Source organism: Cyprinus carpio, chromosome A6 (genome assembly GCF_018340385.1).
Source record: "Cyprinus carpio isolate SPL01 chromosome A6, ASM1834038v1, whole genome shotgun sequence".
Taxonomy (NCBI): Eukaryota; Metazoa; Chordata; class Actinopteri; order Cypriniformes; family Cyprinidae; genus Cyprinus; species Cyprinus carpio.
Genome location: NC_056577.1, coordinates 14,617,795 through 14,633,893, shown reverse-complemented (window position 1 = coordinate 14,633,893; position 16,099 = coordinate 14,617,795). Strand labels below are relative to the sequence as shown.

The 16,099-nt window shown below is 35.5% G+C and overlaps 2 protein-coding genes and 1 long non-coding RNA gene across 8 annotated transcripts in view; 2 read left to right on the top strand and 1 right to left on the bottom strand.

The window, feature by feature from the left end:
• usp43a (ubiquitin specific peptidase 43a) overlaps positions 1-16,099 on the top strand; it is a 379,370-nt gene that overhangs the window by 251,615 nt on the left and 111,656 nt on the right. The gene's annotated exons all lie outside the window — the stretch shown is intronic.
• The window catches only part of LOC109102937 (septin-9-like), a 101,608-nt gene that overhangs the window by 62,152 nt on the left and 23,357 nt on the right, over positions 1-16,099 (top strand). Inside the window, exon 1 of one of the 4 annotated variants that reach the window (XM_019116271.2) lies at positions 10,084-10,228. The exons of 2 other annotated variants lie outside the window; for them this stretch is intronic. The gene's annotated coding sequence lies outside the window, so the exon portion shown is untranslated. Of the gene's footprint in view, positions 1-10,083; positions 10,283-16,099 lie in introns of those variants that run through there. One more of the 4 variants, XM_042758157.1, reaches the window with a different exon arrangement.
• On the bottom strand, positions 5,678-7,521 carry LOC109066433. 2 transcript variants are annotated; one of them, XR_006160242.1, is made up of 4 exons: positions 7,380-7,521; positions 6,628-6,720; positions 6,446-6,535; positions 5,678-5,751 (listed from the first exon to the last, which is right to left on the bottom strand). It is a non-coding gene; the product is annotated as an uncharacterized LOC109066433 (long non-coding RNA). The 2 variants fall into 2 exon arrangements; XR_006160241.1 differs by having other exon boundaries at positions 6,452-6,535; positions 7,380-7,520.

Sequence of the window (16,099 nt, the reverse complement as noted above, 5' to 3'; positions counted from 1 at the left end):
TAAAAAATAGAGGGAAAACTGCAGCCAAGAATGATCTAATACCTACAGTAAATAGCCACACTGTGTACTGTGTGTGTGTGCTTGCATGTTTGCGTTGGTGTGTTTATATTATAGATTTTGTATGCTAAAGGTTACAATCTTTTTAAAGTTGAATTAGTAAAAAAAAATGTAGTTTTAATTACCAAAAAAAAAAAAAAAAAAAAAACTGTATCCACCTTTTTCTTGTTGTAAAAATGGGCGTGGCCATTTGTAAATTCTATGGGTCTGGCTTCCGGTCTCATCTGCGTCCACTCCGTCCTGCTATTTTTAGCTGAACGTTTTGCTGCGTGATATTGAAAGTTGGTGTGTCCACCCTTAATACCACAACTGAGGTGAGACCCTTGAGCACTGAACTCCCAACTGCTCCCAGGGTGCCGGGAAATTATTAGATGAAATGATTAGACACTATACAAACAACAAAGGTAAATAACAGTGAAACATTTATCATACAAATTATACAATTTGCTGAGAATAACCCTTGCACATTTATTTATTTATTTATTTTAAATTTGTTTAAATAATAAATTTTTAAGACTCGTCCCACACTTCATGCATCCTAGCAGTCCCATGGCTTTTACTTATGGTAATGCTTTATTTTGACAGTCCACTTTAGACAATCTACTAACTATAAGTAACTTTACAACCACGTCAACTACCAGTCATTAGAGTATTAGTATACTGTGTGCTTAATATCTGCTAAGACTTTATTTTGAGGGTCCCTCAACAGACATTCTGCTCATTGTAAGTAACTTTTCAAGTAATTTGTCATTTCTACTAACCCTAATGTTTACCCTAACCCAGCAGTTTCCAAACTGGCGTGCGCAGACTGACCACCAGGGGTGCGCGAGAGAATGATTTTGATGATGTGTGCAAAACATGCAGGGCCATCCATCTCACAAAAAAAAGGGTAGTAAATTATAGTATTCTTTGATATTTTTTTAATTATAACTGAAATTTTGATGTTTTCTAATATACAGTCAGGGCTTGACATTAACACCCGCAAAATGTGGGTGGATTCCAGCAGTGGCAGGTAACATGGCCACTCCCACTTTGGCGGGTTGAATTTTATAAACAGTAACAGAGCTCGACATTAATGCTTGTCTGGAACAAGTGGATTTTTTCTAGGGGCAATTGAAAGAGAATTTTACTTGCCAGACCGGACAGCTAATCTAAAGCCCTATATACAGTGAATTGTATTATTGCTAGAAAAGGGTGCATGCTGTTTGGGAACCACTGCCCTAACCTAACAGTCTGCTCTAATGAAGGTTAGTTGACATGTTGTTGACAATTAATGAGAGTTAGTTGACCTGTAGTTGCAAAGTTACTTAGTTAGTAGAATGTCTAAAGAGGGCTATCGAAATAAAATGTAACCTTTACATGAATTTGAAATGTCCTAATTGTCATTTCATTTTAATGTTCAGAAAAGTTCTCAAAGTTCTCAAAGTGATATAACTCACCTTTAATTCAAAATGTTTATTCCAGGCTCTATTAATTGAAGTCAATAGCACAAGTTTAATGTACACAGCTTCAAAAAAGTGAGGAAATCTGCAACACACACAGCCACTTGCACTCTAGAGTGTCAGGTTCAGAAACAAAAAATTGAGTTCTGGAGTCTTTTATGTTGTTTTTGATAAAGTTGTGTGCAACTCTGTTTCTGACAAGAGTTGAGTTGAGATGTGTCACTGGAAATATGACAGTCCTCTTCCCGGAAACATGTGTTTACTTTACATGGCGAGAGGGAAGGTCAAGGGTCACACAAGTTTCCCACCACAATGTAAACCAGCTCCATCCAAATGATCTTGGGTCCCAGCTGACTCAATCTTCTTCTCTTGTCTTAGCCTAGATATTATATTTTCTTGATCACTCTCTAACATTTTCTCCCTCTTTATCTTCCTTTTTTTGTCTTTGTTTTTAGGGTCCAATTATCTTTATTAACTATTAAATATAACTTTTGCCGCAGTAAACTCCTAATTTGCTGTATATTAACAGCAAGGTAGTTGTTAAGTTTAGGTATGGGGTAGGATTAAGGGATCTAAAATATGGGAATGCAGAATAAGGCACTAATATGTGTTTTATAAGTACTAATAAACAGCCAATATGCAAGTGATATGAATGTTAATTAATAGTGATAATTGGTCCTAAAAATAATTATAATAAATAATCATAATAAAAATTTATTTGTATAGCACATTTCAAACATAAAATGTGACTCACATAATCAAAATATTAATAAAATGTTACCTTTTTTTATTTATTTTTTAAATATCACACCCTTTTACTCTTGTAAGATGTAATGTAACCGTACATTAAGTAAGTGACTTTAAGTCAAATATGCATATAACTCCTCAAGAACTTGCACTGACACATCATGTGAAGCAATCAAATGTTAATTTAATACAGCTGCTTGCATAAAACAACATTGAGCATTTTGCTCAAAGTGCTTTTTTGTGCTCTTTGGAGCTTTATCAGTCCGAAACATAGCTAATATGGTGAGTGAAATACTGTGATACATGGGCTGTCTGGAAAGTATCTGGTCATGCAATATGAAAAATAGAGAAATGAAATCAAAGATCATCCCCTTAAAATCTGATCACAAGTGCTTTCTCTGGAGATGCATGTTACTACAAAGTGTAAAAAATTTACTGTCTTGCCTAACAACTCATGATCAGACTATTCATATTCATCAATATATCATGGAATGGATTTAGTAGGTGTACTTTAACAGAACCTTAGAATTGTACTATTCTTTAAGTTAGACTGTAAGACTGTAAACCAAACATGGTGATAAGGACAATATGGTGCTCTCTCTGAGCAATGCAATCCTCCTCCCAATCCAAAAATCATGATAATAAGTAGGGGTTTGCAGCAAAGTCAATATTTGTGTATCTGTAACATTGGCAAAACAAAAATTTGTTTCTATATCTGCGTTTGAATAAAATTGGATGTGGACGGAGGTCAAACCAGATGCTTGTTTTAAATTGAATTCTGTTATTCTGTATTGCAACATACAGTATAAATATCTTATTAAGACCCCCTGTGGTGCAAATCAAGTTTTTAACATTGTTTACATGTCTGTCTGGTGTTTTTATATGCTTAAAGACAAACCATGTGCAAAATCATCAATAAACACCATTGCTGAGCATTTTCTCCTTTAAACTTCAGCATACCAAAAGACAGATTCAAAAATGTGGTTTGAAACAGCCCGTTTCCTACTGTCACAAACATGTGGGGTGAGGATTTTTATAGCTGTCTGAGATAGCGAACAGGAGCATGGTTTGTGTAACATTAGCAACACATTATTAGCTGTTTGATAACATAGACAAGCCAAAGACCAGTGACATCAGTTACTCTTACATGTTTGACATTGTAGAGAGTGATGCAAAAAATGCATTAACAACCATGTTTACAATACAATGTCTGCCTTTTACTATCCCTCAGAGAAACAGGCTTTCAATAAATGAACAAACTCTCCCATGGTTGATTTTCTCTTTTTATGTCTTTTTCTTCTGACGGGGCCTTCAAAAGGGTCATTTTGTAAGCGGCCAGTTGTAAAGGAAGGAACTTGAGACTGTGTCCAAAAGCAGCAAGTTGCCTTGTTGCAGTAAATTTACAGGCAGCGTTTGTGAATGAATGTACCTCAAGAAAATGATTTTGGACAGGCTCCTGACCCAGTATAATAAACTCCAACAAAATAGAGAGAGCTTTGATGATAACCAAGGAATATTTAATTAATGGTAATATAATTTGTAATTTAATATTAAAACAAATTTCTTGCTGATGCAAATTTTCTTTTCTAAGTTCTTGCTTGGAATGATGCAAATTCAAAAGTTGAAAAAGTTGTTCAAAAATGCATTTACACAAAAAGGTAACCAACTTTTAGATGCCATTTTACATTTTAGCTCAATGTTCACAGAATCAAACACACATGATTAAAAAAAAATAGATGAAGGTGTCTCAGTAGACAGGATGTGACACGATCATCTGATTGTAGGTCATAGGATTCAGATGTGCTTTGTTACCTTCCTAGTATTTTTCAGCTTTCAGACACAGCATTTATAGTAAACTCAGATCTTGCAGCTGTCGCAACTCATAACTTGGTTGTTTCAAGAGTAAAAGAGAGTGCTCAGGAAAAGAGCTACTGGATAATTTTAAATATATTTCTGGAAATACTGAGTAAAGTAAAGAAAGTGAAAGTGACATGACATACAGCCAAGTATGGTGACCCATACTCAGAATTTGTGCTCTGCATTTAACCCATCCAAAGTGCACACACACACAGCAGTGAACACACACACACTGTGAACACACACCCGGAGCAATGGGCAGCCATTTATGCTGCGGTGCCCGGGGAGCAGTTGGGGGTTGGGTGCCTTGCTCAAGGGCACCTCAGTCGTGGTATTGCTAGCCCGAGACTCGAACCCACAACTCTCTAACTCTCTAGACTCTTTAACCACTAGGCCACGACTTCCCCAAAGCACAAGCTTTGCATATTTGGATACAGAGTAAATTAGTTTATAAAAACCAATAAAACCAATTTTAAATGCTTTTGAGCATTGAGACTCTTTAAGACATTTTTAAGGTGACAGTTTTACTATAACCACATTTCACGAGTTCACCTGCCCATTTATGGAATGATTTTTGTGTCTTTATTATTCAATCAAACATTCTGTGTTTGAAAGTAAAGCTAATTATTTTGTAATTAAAAAATAAAAGATTGCAAAAAAAAAAGTCCTCTTAAGGCTCAAAAATGAAGAAATTCATAACAAAATTATTTGCAGCGCATATAAATCTTTGAAAATCTTTATTTTTCTTTATGCACTCCAATATTTTTTATAGCGAAACCACAAATGTTGCTCTTTTCTGCCGTATTTTTTTTTGCGGGTCTAAAACTTTTTTTTGAGAGTTGAAAAGTTTTGCTTGCGAGTTAAGCTGTCTCTCAGTGGGCAGTCTCTACCCACCAGGATGAAAGGCCTTTTCCTATTGGTCACTCTCGATTGAAGTCACAGGTTGACCACGCCCACTCAGTTTCCCCGGAATCCGCTGCACTGCCGCCGCAGTCTGACAGAAGAGCGAGCGAGGGTGCATCATCACGAGCAACAGGTCGTGTACTGGGTAAGATAACTAACTTAACATCTTAAACTCAGTGACAAGTCAACTTAATTATTATCTCCTCTCATGCTCTCCCATCTAAATACGTAAGATTTGATTAGCCAACAGTATAGCTAGCTGCCAGAGCCCCCAATAGTAAAGCGTCAGGCCAATATTTTCAGAGATTATAGATTATCATAGCTTCAGTGAAGTAAGGTAAGTAACGCACATCAAATAACTAGCTCATTTGGCGGGTTATGGTTCATCAATTATGACCGTATGCACACTCAAGTCTATTCGCGGCACCCCACAACTTAAAAACTTAAAAGCTTAAAAACACCTTTCAAAAAAAACAAAAACAAAAAATTACAAAACATCTAAAAGGGACACTTAGGACTGGAGTAATGGAGCTGTACATTTTGCTTTATTGTTTTTAGCTTTATATACATGTAATTTTATTTATTTATTTTTACAGGCTCTCCAAGGAAGGTGATTTTCAGGGGATTGACTGGAATTCCTGGTTTTTTATGTTTCCACAACTTCAGACGTGTTATCTTGTGACAGACTTCAGATGTCTTTGTGGTGTTTATCTGTGCTGCTGCATGACGAATCACATCCTCCTCACTGTAAAAAAATACATAAATAAAATCATATACATGTATATAAAAACAATAAAGCTAAATTTTCAGCATCATTACTCCAGTCTTAAGTGTCACAATATAACAATATGCTTTTTTTTTTTTTTTTTTTTTTTTTTTGATCAACAAACATTATTACTGATGTTGAAAACAGTTGTGTACAATTTTTTTCAGGATTCTTTGATGAATAGAAAGTTCAAACGAGCATCATTTATCTGAACTAATATATACTGTTCAAATGTTTGGGGTAGATAAGACTTTTTTTTGGGGGGGGGGGGGGATAGAATGCTTTCTGAATGATCATGTGACATTGAAGACTGGAGTAATGATGCTGAAAATTCAGCTTTGATCACAGGAATAAGTTACATTTTTAACATGTATTCAAATAGAAAACAGTTATGGTAACAATATTTCACAATAATACTGTTTTACTGTATATTTGATCAAATTGATGCAGCTTTGATAAGCAGAAAACATTGTCAAAAAACATTAAAAAAAACGTAATGGTTCCAAACAAATGTGTGTGTGTATAAATGTATATATACATTTTGATTTTTTTATGACCTTTGCAATGTACTGTTTTGAACGAATGTAATGAACATAGGTAGGTTACCGTGAGGTATGATCCAAATCAGAGCACCTTTTAGGTGTTTTTAAGCTTCAATGTGAGTCACTATTACCATTACCTGTCTCCACAAAAGCTGGCATGGCAGGTCTACTTCTGACACTGGAAATGTTCCTGTGCATATTGGGCACTGGTCTTCAAGTGCCTAAACATTAAAGATAAAAATGTATGCAGGACAAATTTTGTAAAATAGGAATTGATAATTGGTGATGTTCAATTTAGCTTTTGCTTGTGTACCTCCTAAAGGGTGATTTTGACACTGGATGATGTTGCATCAGGTCTAAGGTTTTGCCTTGAAGATGTTGCCTCCTCCATCAACACCAAATCTTCCTGCAAACAGAAAAGAAAAATGTGATGTTCTACTGATAGAAATCTAGGCTTTTTGGAGTAGTCACAAATATAAACACCCCTTAGAAGTCAGGGGCATATTGAAATGTGGAAGTTAGTTCATTAAAAGGTCTTCAAAGCAAAGTCTTTGCAAGGCTACAGTGGAACTGGCTGACAAGTCCTGAATATCAGTCCTTGCTATTGAAGTAATAAGTTTGGCAATTGTCATTGCACAGGTCTTAAAGATAGTACAACAAAACAAACCTGTTATTAAAATGCACAATACACAGCTCTGTAGACTAGGGTGAAGTCAGAATGTACAGACATCAGTCCCAAATCGTTGTATTTTAGAAAACTGAATGGCAGACTACAGTTGTGGGGTGCCGCGAATAGACTTGAGTGTGCACACGGTCATAATTGATGAATTATAACCCGCCAAATGAGCTAGTTATTTGATATGCGTTATTTACGTTACTTCACTGAAGCTATGATAATCTATAATCTCTGAAAATATTGGCCTGACGCTTTACTATTGGGGGCTCTGGCAGCTAGCTATACTGTTGGCTAATCAAATCTTACGTATTTAGATGGGAGAGCATGAGAGGAGATAATAATTAAGTTGACTTGTCACTGAGTTTAAGATGTTAAGTTAGTTATCTTACCCAGTACACGACCTGTTGCTCGTCATGATGCACCCTCGCTCGCTCTTCTGTCAGACTGCGGCGGCAGTGCAGCGGATTCCGGGTAAACTGAGTGGGCGTGGTCAACCTGTGACTTCAATCGAGAGTGACCAATAGGAAAAGGCCTTTCATCCTGGTGGGTAGAGACCGCCCACTAAGAGACAGCTTAACTCACAAGCAAAACCTTTCAACTCGCAAAAAAAGTTTTGTGGGTAGATAAAAAAAAGACGGCAGAAAAGAGCAACATTTGTGGTTTCGCTATAAAAAATATTGGAGTGCATAAAGAAAAATAAAGATTTTCAAAGATTTATATGCGCTGCAAATAATTTTGTTATGAATTTCTTTATTTTTGAGCCTTAAGAGGACTTTTTTTGCAATCTTTTATTTTTTAATTTCAAAATAATTAGTTTTACTTTCAAACACAGAATGTTTGATTGAATAATAAAGACACAAAAATCATTCCATACCCATTCATGTTTGATTGATTATTGTAGATGAGATTTTCTTTCTGTATGTATTGGATGTTGTGAGAGGGGATGTGTTTGGGCTGTGAGTAAGAGTCCCGCTACCCATGATGGTACAGTGAGGAGGAACACAAAGGAATTACCGGAGGAGAAGGGGAGGTGGAGGGATGCCAGAAAAACTGTTGCTGGAACAGAGCAATTACTGCTGCTTATATATATGATCATAGCGATGATTGACAGGATTGGATGATTAGGCTCCTCCCGAACCTGCATTGGGAACTTCAAATTATCTTCAAACTAAATGTACTTCAGTTGACTAGGACAGAAGAACACAATGGGGACAGGAAGGTATTAAACCCAAATCTCTTCCAGATAAGACAGGTCTGCAGTCTTAAATCTCTGCAGGCCTTAAGAATGAGTCGTCCTCACTGCCTCAGTACTAAGAAAGCTGTGAAATCAATTCCATATGCTGCGATTATAAAGCGTGCCTCTCACTATCATATCTAATCTCACACGGCAGAGACTTCCTCCTCTACACTCACTATCGCTCTGTCCCTTTGTCTCCCTGACTGGTTTTTCTTCATTTTGCCACTGGGCAGTGATACGCCTCGATTTGCTTTTGGATAACTTCCTGTGAGGAAAACAACACAAACATTCACTCTAGAATAACAAATAATTCCAGCCTAGAATCTCAGGAAGAGGTAGACTATGTGTGAAGAACAACCAGCCAGTAATATTTGGATGTTTATAGTAGTTATCATGGGTAGGAAGTTATGTTGTCAAACCTCTAAAGACTAATCTCTCATGTATATGAGTAATTAAGATAAGCAGAGAAAACCCAAATGTCTACAGGAAGTAGACTGGAGTCTCTCGCCCACCCTCTCTCTATGTCTTTCTCTGGTCTATGGTTCCAATGAGCCTATATAGGAGTTCCTACAGTATGTAACATAATGTAGCTATCCTTGACAGACTACTTCCTGTACCCTAAAATCATGGCCTGGCCTCTCTCGTTATTCTCAGAGTCTGATTCCTTTCTTAAAAATAGATTTGAAGTTGCTGTCATCTCAAAAGCCGAACAAAACTTTGCACACATGACTGTCATCTCATTATGTTCGGTGTAGATTGCAGTTTTATCATGTCTGTGATCAGTCTTTGCTACAGAACAGGTGGCTGGATGTGGTTATTCTTAGACACAATTAAACTGCATCAGTGTGTTGCATAATTACTGTTTCCATTGAGTTGAATAAATGTAATCTATCCCTTCACATTTAAAAGATATAGCAATGTTTTGTGCTGCTTAATGACTTCCTGCATTTTGCATGTTTTGCATAAGTATGTTTATATGCATATGCATTTGTATACATATGCATATAAACATACTTATGCACACATTCATACACATCTGTTACAGTCATAGCAAATATATATTTAATTATTTCCTCTTGTATTGACCTTGCCTGATTATTTTAAATGTACATAAATTTATATTGTTAAACAAAGTGTAGTGGAAATTAACTTTTGCATTAGAAGCACAAGAAATTGAACGGAATTGTAATGTGGTGTTACACAGTATTTCAAAGGCATTTTTTTTCACTGATCTTCAACAGTGTAACATTCTGCCACAAAACATATTTTTTAAGAGAAAAGCGATTTAGCAGGTACAATGAATAAGTGATGCCAAACAAGTTACTCAGTTAGGCAATCTAAATGAACAAATTAATGAATGAATGAATAAATAAAGGGAACACATTTCCATCAGTACTAAACTTTAAGCTAAAATATAAATAGTGTTTTTAATATAAATATGTTTTCAATAAAATATGACATTTTATAAATCAATTTTATGTTTTAAATTTTATAAAAATAAGTTATTTTTCAGAATTATAAACAAAATTGGTGCACAATAATAATATACCACTAATAATACAAATTAGGGTTTAAGTAATCTTACTCTTACTCTTAAAAAGTGACTTTTTTATATCATGATGGGAACTTTTTCCTTTGACTTCCATTGTTTTTATACTGAGTTAATGATATTTTCTATTTACCCTACTCATATTTAATCCTCATAAAATCTCTCATTATTTATCTCAGATATGTTTATTAACCATTTTCTTTCTCTCACAAAGTATTCTATTTCTATGGAGACATTTGGTCCCCACAAATAGTCAAAATCTGAACCACACACCATGACAGATTCTACTATAGCCTGTTTGAATGAGTGATGAGTGCTGCTTGGCTGTTCTGTAGTCACATGACCCTGGAGTGGGCGTGGCTATGAGTCCAGCGGGTGTTGCAGGCTGACTCAGGCACAGAGAAAGAGAGACAGAAAGAGAGATAAAGACAGCAAGAGCTACTACAGGAAGGGTGAGTCACTATCTGCTCTCCATGTTTACTTCAGTTCAAACAGGATTTCTTTGCGTGAGTTTTACATCTCTTTCCAGAGTCTCATTCAGAGAGGCTGTAGTGCTTTTACAGAGCTACAGAGAGGGTGACGTGTGTGTGTGTGTGTGTGTGTGTGTGTGTGTTGCTGCATGCACTAGTTTCCCAGGTGTCCTCACTCTGTTCTTGCCAGTGAGGAAAGGAAGCAAGTGAGAGAGGAAGAGAAGGGGAGATTTTGGCTAGCCTTCATGGAGTTTTGTACTGTGTTTTAAGACCTCACTTTCTCTTGTTTGTCCATGCATTGAAACAGATGATAAGCTCGGTGAACCCCTCCTTTAACTTTCTTCCACCCCCTCCCTTTCTCTCCTCCTTCTGGCCCTCTCTTTTCTTTGTGTGGGGTATGTGTCATCACTGCTTTTATAGTTTATACAATCAGACATTTTGATAATATTTTTTTCTAATTAGTTTACATTGGACCCAGAATCCCACATATTCAAACTTGCCATAGCTTCAGATGTTCTCTCTGGGTTTATATCCAATCAGCGTTGTTTGAATGGCTTCCTGTGTCCATTCTCATATGTTTGTTTTGCATGACAATACAGTTCCTGTTGTTTGATTGTTGTCATTAACATGGAAGTTAATTGACCTGTGTTTATTCAGCACAGCACAGATCTGCTCTCTTCCTCTTTTTAACTTCTGATTACATTTTGTATGTTAGTGTCAGATTACGTCCAGTTGTTGTTGTTGTTGTTGTTGTTGTTGTTTTGTTTGTTTGTTTTTTCCTCCAGTAACAGCAGTTAGCAATTGCTAAACACCGAACTCCAAACTCAAAAAACATCTTTCAGCTGGTTATAAATAAATTACAAATACTTCTGTCATCTCCAGTTACATCAACAAGATTATATGATACCTGCTTAGCAGAGTTCCTTTTTCAGATAAAACACCACTTCCTCATACACTGACCCAATTATTTCACGGCAAATCCTACCAGGGCCCGTATTTATCAAGCTTCTCAAAGTGCCATTTTAGTTTAAGTGCTGAGAATTCATTCAATTTAAGTATAAAAGCAAGTTATCAAATTTCTTAAAGCTAAGAATCTCTTACTCTCCCAGTTATTTAAGACAGCTTGAGAGGTCTCTCAAGTGGTTAGGAGTTGCCAGTAGAGGCTTGTGATGGTGCTGAGGAGACAGAGACGTGCGTGAATCTTTCAGGAGAGGAAGAATGCTCTTGAATTATTTGACGACGAGTATTTAATCAAACTGTTACATTTCCTCAGTTATTCAAACAGAAAAATAGCAAAGAATATTTACATTACCAAAGAACATCATAAATGACTTCAGTCTATCGCGATTTATTATATGCTCTTTAAAAACACTCCTGTTATAATCAGTGAAGCTACCTACACTGTATCCTGAATTAATCTCTTACCCCTTATTATCAGGCGTTCCTGTAGCTCAAGTGGTAGAGCATTGCGTTAACAAGCGCACAGGTAGCGCAAGTCAGTTCCCCGGGAACACATGATAGGTAAAAATTGATAGCCTGAATACACTGTAAGTCACTTTGGATAAAAGCGTCTGCTAAATGCATAAATTTAATTTAATTTATTAACACTGCACACGTCTGCGATGCGTTACGGCTCCGACACAGCCACAGGAGCTGCACTGCGGCAAGTTTCTGAATTGGTTCTCCGTGCTGCATCAATAAAGATAGGGGCCTATATTTTTGACGGATAATAATAATCGTCTTGCTTTCATCAAAGAAATCCGCAACAGGCAATATCTCTGGCTATCGTCGATACACAATACTTTCGCCTACCGGCACAACCCTAAAATGAAGGTTGTGATTTTGATTCGTTTCCTTACCATAATGTATTCTCTCGAAAGTTCTTAGTTGTCAAATGCGTGTTGAATGTAAACTGCTATTAAGAATTTAACCATTCAGTGGGAATTTATCTGAGAATATTCTTAAATAAGTAAATCTATTCAGTGATTGGTCCATGCGTATTTCGTCATCCAAAATCCCATTTGTGGCACAGCAAAGTGTCATGAATCAACTCTAAGACTGACACTTAAAATTTAGTTCTACACTTAGCTTAAATTTCCAATTAGATGCTTGGTAACAAATTTTTAAGTGCAGCTTTGAGCCAAGAATTTTTTTATACTCAAGTCAATTCTTAGCAGCATTCTTGAGAGTAATTCTCAGATGCTTGATAAATAGGGGCACTGATCTGTAGAACATCTGAAAATCTTTTTTTTCCCTTTAATAAATTATTCCAACGCAGCTGTTTTCTTTCTTTTTTGAAGCACGAACCCATTTAGTTTAACACCATGTACATGATGCTAATTGTAATTCTTGTCATACTCCAAATTAAAAAAAGATTACTTAGCTAGTTGGCCATCAACTTTTTTAGACACTGTAATTATTTTATTAGGTACATTACATGGGATAACCTCAATGTAACAATTTTCAGGGCTGTTTGAAATGAAGTGGACAATTCAAATTTCACACATCTTCTGAAAGGTTGCATAACATATATATATATATATATATATATATATATATATATATATATATATATATATATATATATATATATAGATATATATATATATATATATATATATATATATAAAAAATAATAAAAACCCCTGAATATACACTATAACTTTGTTCCTCCTAATTCATTTGTTTCAAACCTAATCCATTATATATACCTATATATATACCTATATAAAGTGTATATATATATTGTGAAAGGTTTTGATCCACTTCAAATGTTGACTATATATATATATATATATATATATATATATATATATATATATATATATATATATATATATATATATATATATATATATATATATATATATATATATATATATATATAATTTATTTATTTATTTTCTTAATTTTTATTTATTTTCTTATTTATTTATTTATTTATTTATTTGACCGGTGTAGTTTGAGAGACAGATATAGACAGACAGACAGATATAGAGTGACACAATGACCTGACAATGACAAAATTTAAGAAAACAAGTTGTTGAACATTGGTGATATGGAGTGTACCATACCATATCACACTGATGTCTATTGGCCATCAGTTTTATTACTGTTTTGGACATCAACATTAATGTTCAGCTTCTTATTTTGTTCTTCACAATAGTAATAGAAAGACATGTATTGGTCAGACCAACGCTATCTCACGGCCAATTCGTACGTATATGAGGTGGCTAATTCGTACAACCTCACTCATACAATTTTGTACCATTTCTGTGACCGCTAAGTTTAGGGGTGGGGTTAGGTGTGGTGACGGTCCTTCTTAAATTCCTATGAATTTGCCATAAAATATAAAATATATAAGATTTTTCACAAATCGTCTGAATTTGTACAAGTAATTTTGTATGAATTAACCACCTTGTCAAATATGTAAGAACTGCCACGAGATTGGGTTGGTCAGGCTGAATTATCAACCAATAATTGGCTATTTTGTGATTTACTTAAAAATGAATATTGTTGTTATTATTTTGGGACAAATATTGACAAAATAATAGAGGATTTATGTCAGTTCCAATGTCTACCAACAACTTTTTAAAATGAATAATACAGTTTTAAAAAAGTCAGATGTCCATCCTCCACAGTGCTTTTGATTAAACATTATATAGGCTGTAAATATGATTATTTCCTTGTGAGTGATCAGATTAAAAATGACATTTAGCAATCTGTGCTCATCACAAATGGTTTTACATTGTTTCTTCTCTTTTGGTTCTCTGCAATTTTGTTTGTGTACATCACTCATACAGGACCCCCCTAGAAGTTCTTTGTAGTATTTTAACACCCTTCATCACCAGATCTGCTTGTGGCATGTAATGGCAAAGGTTGGATTCTCAAGGGGTGAGCAGAATGAAAGATGAGTCCATCAGTAGCATTCTTCATGCTGAGCACCAGAGTTCACCTCACCACATCTACAGATCAGTGTACATGGGCTGTATTTACAGTTGCATCTAGCTTTTGATGGGAATTGAGAGCTAACCTGTAAATATTCTGAATATAAACCTTTTGGTTTGGTCTGTGGAGTATTTTATCTGGAGTTTGACATGGTCGGGCATTGGCAGCTTTTGATGGCATTGATTTTTTCATATTGGAATACTGAATAGATCCAGCATGGTGAAGTATAGTGACCAGCCTCATAAAATCATTGGGTAGGTTAATATTGTATTCCTAGAATAAAAATTAAAATCACCTTAGACCAGGAGACCTTTAGGGACCAAAGCCGAATTTAGCTTGCACAGGGATCTCTCATTAAACTTAAATTTTGCACATTGATTTTGCACATAGAATGCAGTTAGGTTTGAGAGTAATGAAATCTGTGTTTTACTTCATTAACTTAACTCAGGGGTGCCCACTTGATAATTGCAGACAGGTGTGCAGGGATAGAACCGAAATCTGCAGGTAGGTAGATCTCCAGGAACAGGGTTGGGGACCCCTGATTTAACTGATAGTTGAGTGTATAGAACACGACTTGGAGGGCTTCAATCCAAATATCCTCAGAAATCTCCAATTCATGAGAAACACACCTACATTTGTTACATAAATTATGATGACAGATTATGATTCACGAGTTATGTTCTGTATGATTTTCTGTTCTAATGAGACTCAAAGTCAATGTTTCGTTCTTGTGTTTTATGCATCTGGTGAACACATGAAGCATGTGAGAAACATCTGTGACTTCCAGCGGTTTTTTTTTTTTTTTTTTTACGTGAAAATTTCTAGAAATGATCCATGTAACTTAAGGCTTCATATATCTGCTTCAGTCAAAGAGAGATAAAATATTATGACCGCTTCCACTTTCAAGTTCTTCCTGATCCATATAAGTGGCATCTTGAGCTTTCTGACTGACTAAAACACAGGCTACTGCTGTAGATGATCTGAGACCATTCTAAAACTGTCTATACATACAGTGGTAACAGTACTATATGATTTAATACACTCATTTAGAGTGGACTAAGTGTTACAAATTGAGGATTTTCAATCAGCTCGAAAAGATCATATTTGGCTATGAGAATTTTTTTTTTCAATGGACCACATCTATGGGAGCGTATGTTTTAGTGTAACAGATCATTTAAAATTAGCTCTGCCTGACTTTCTCTGCACTTATTATGAATAGTTATTTTTGTAGCCATATAATATCACTGAACCATGTTAAAATTTGGTCCCTCTGTCCTGAGTTTTCTGATATGTCTTACAGTCTTTAGTTTTCAATTAATTCACAAGTTAGGCTGTATCATCTTCTTCATTTTGTCATTCTTATAAATTTATACACTTTTCTGTAAGAACTGCCTTAGCAGCATTTACATTCCTAGCCTAGTTTAACCGAGACACGTTTAGCTACACATTTAGGGCAAATGTCAAGTTTACTAGGCTTCATTGGCTGTTGACACTAATTGTTAGTTGTACAAATGTTTTTCATTTGGCCTACTCCTGACTTTGAATATCTGTTGCCAGACCAAAGTCCAGTTACAGGGCCCAATATACCACAGACCACTAAACATGGGCAAATTCCCAACTGTTCAACTCAGAATGAAGATAGAATTAACTTGTATGTTGCCTGTAATGAATGAATTGTTAGATGGCCTTCTTTCAGTGTTTGCCTTGCTTTCCTGTGGATATATGGTTTCTCTACGGGGTTGGATCAGGTTCATGAGTGGGGACATACAACCTCTTGAGATCTTAAAGTGAAAACAGGAAATCACCAAGTCAAATTTTGCATACAGGGGGATTGAGTTCTTGATGTCTTGGAGAACTCATTGGAAAAATAAGACATGTGGATCACTGGCCTATGGTTGGGGATTC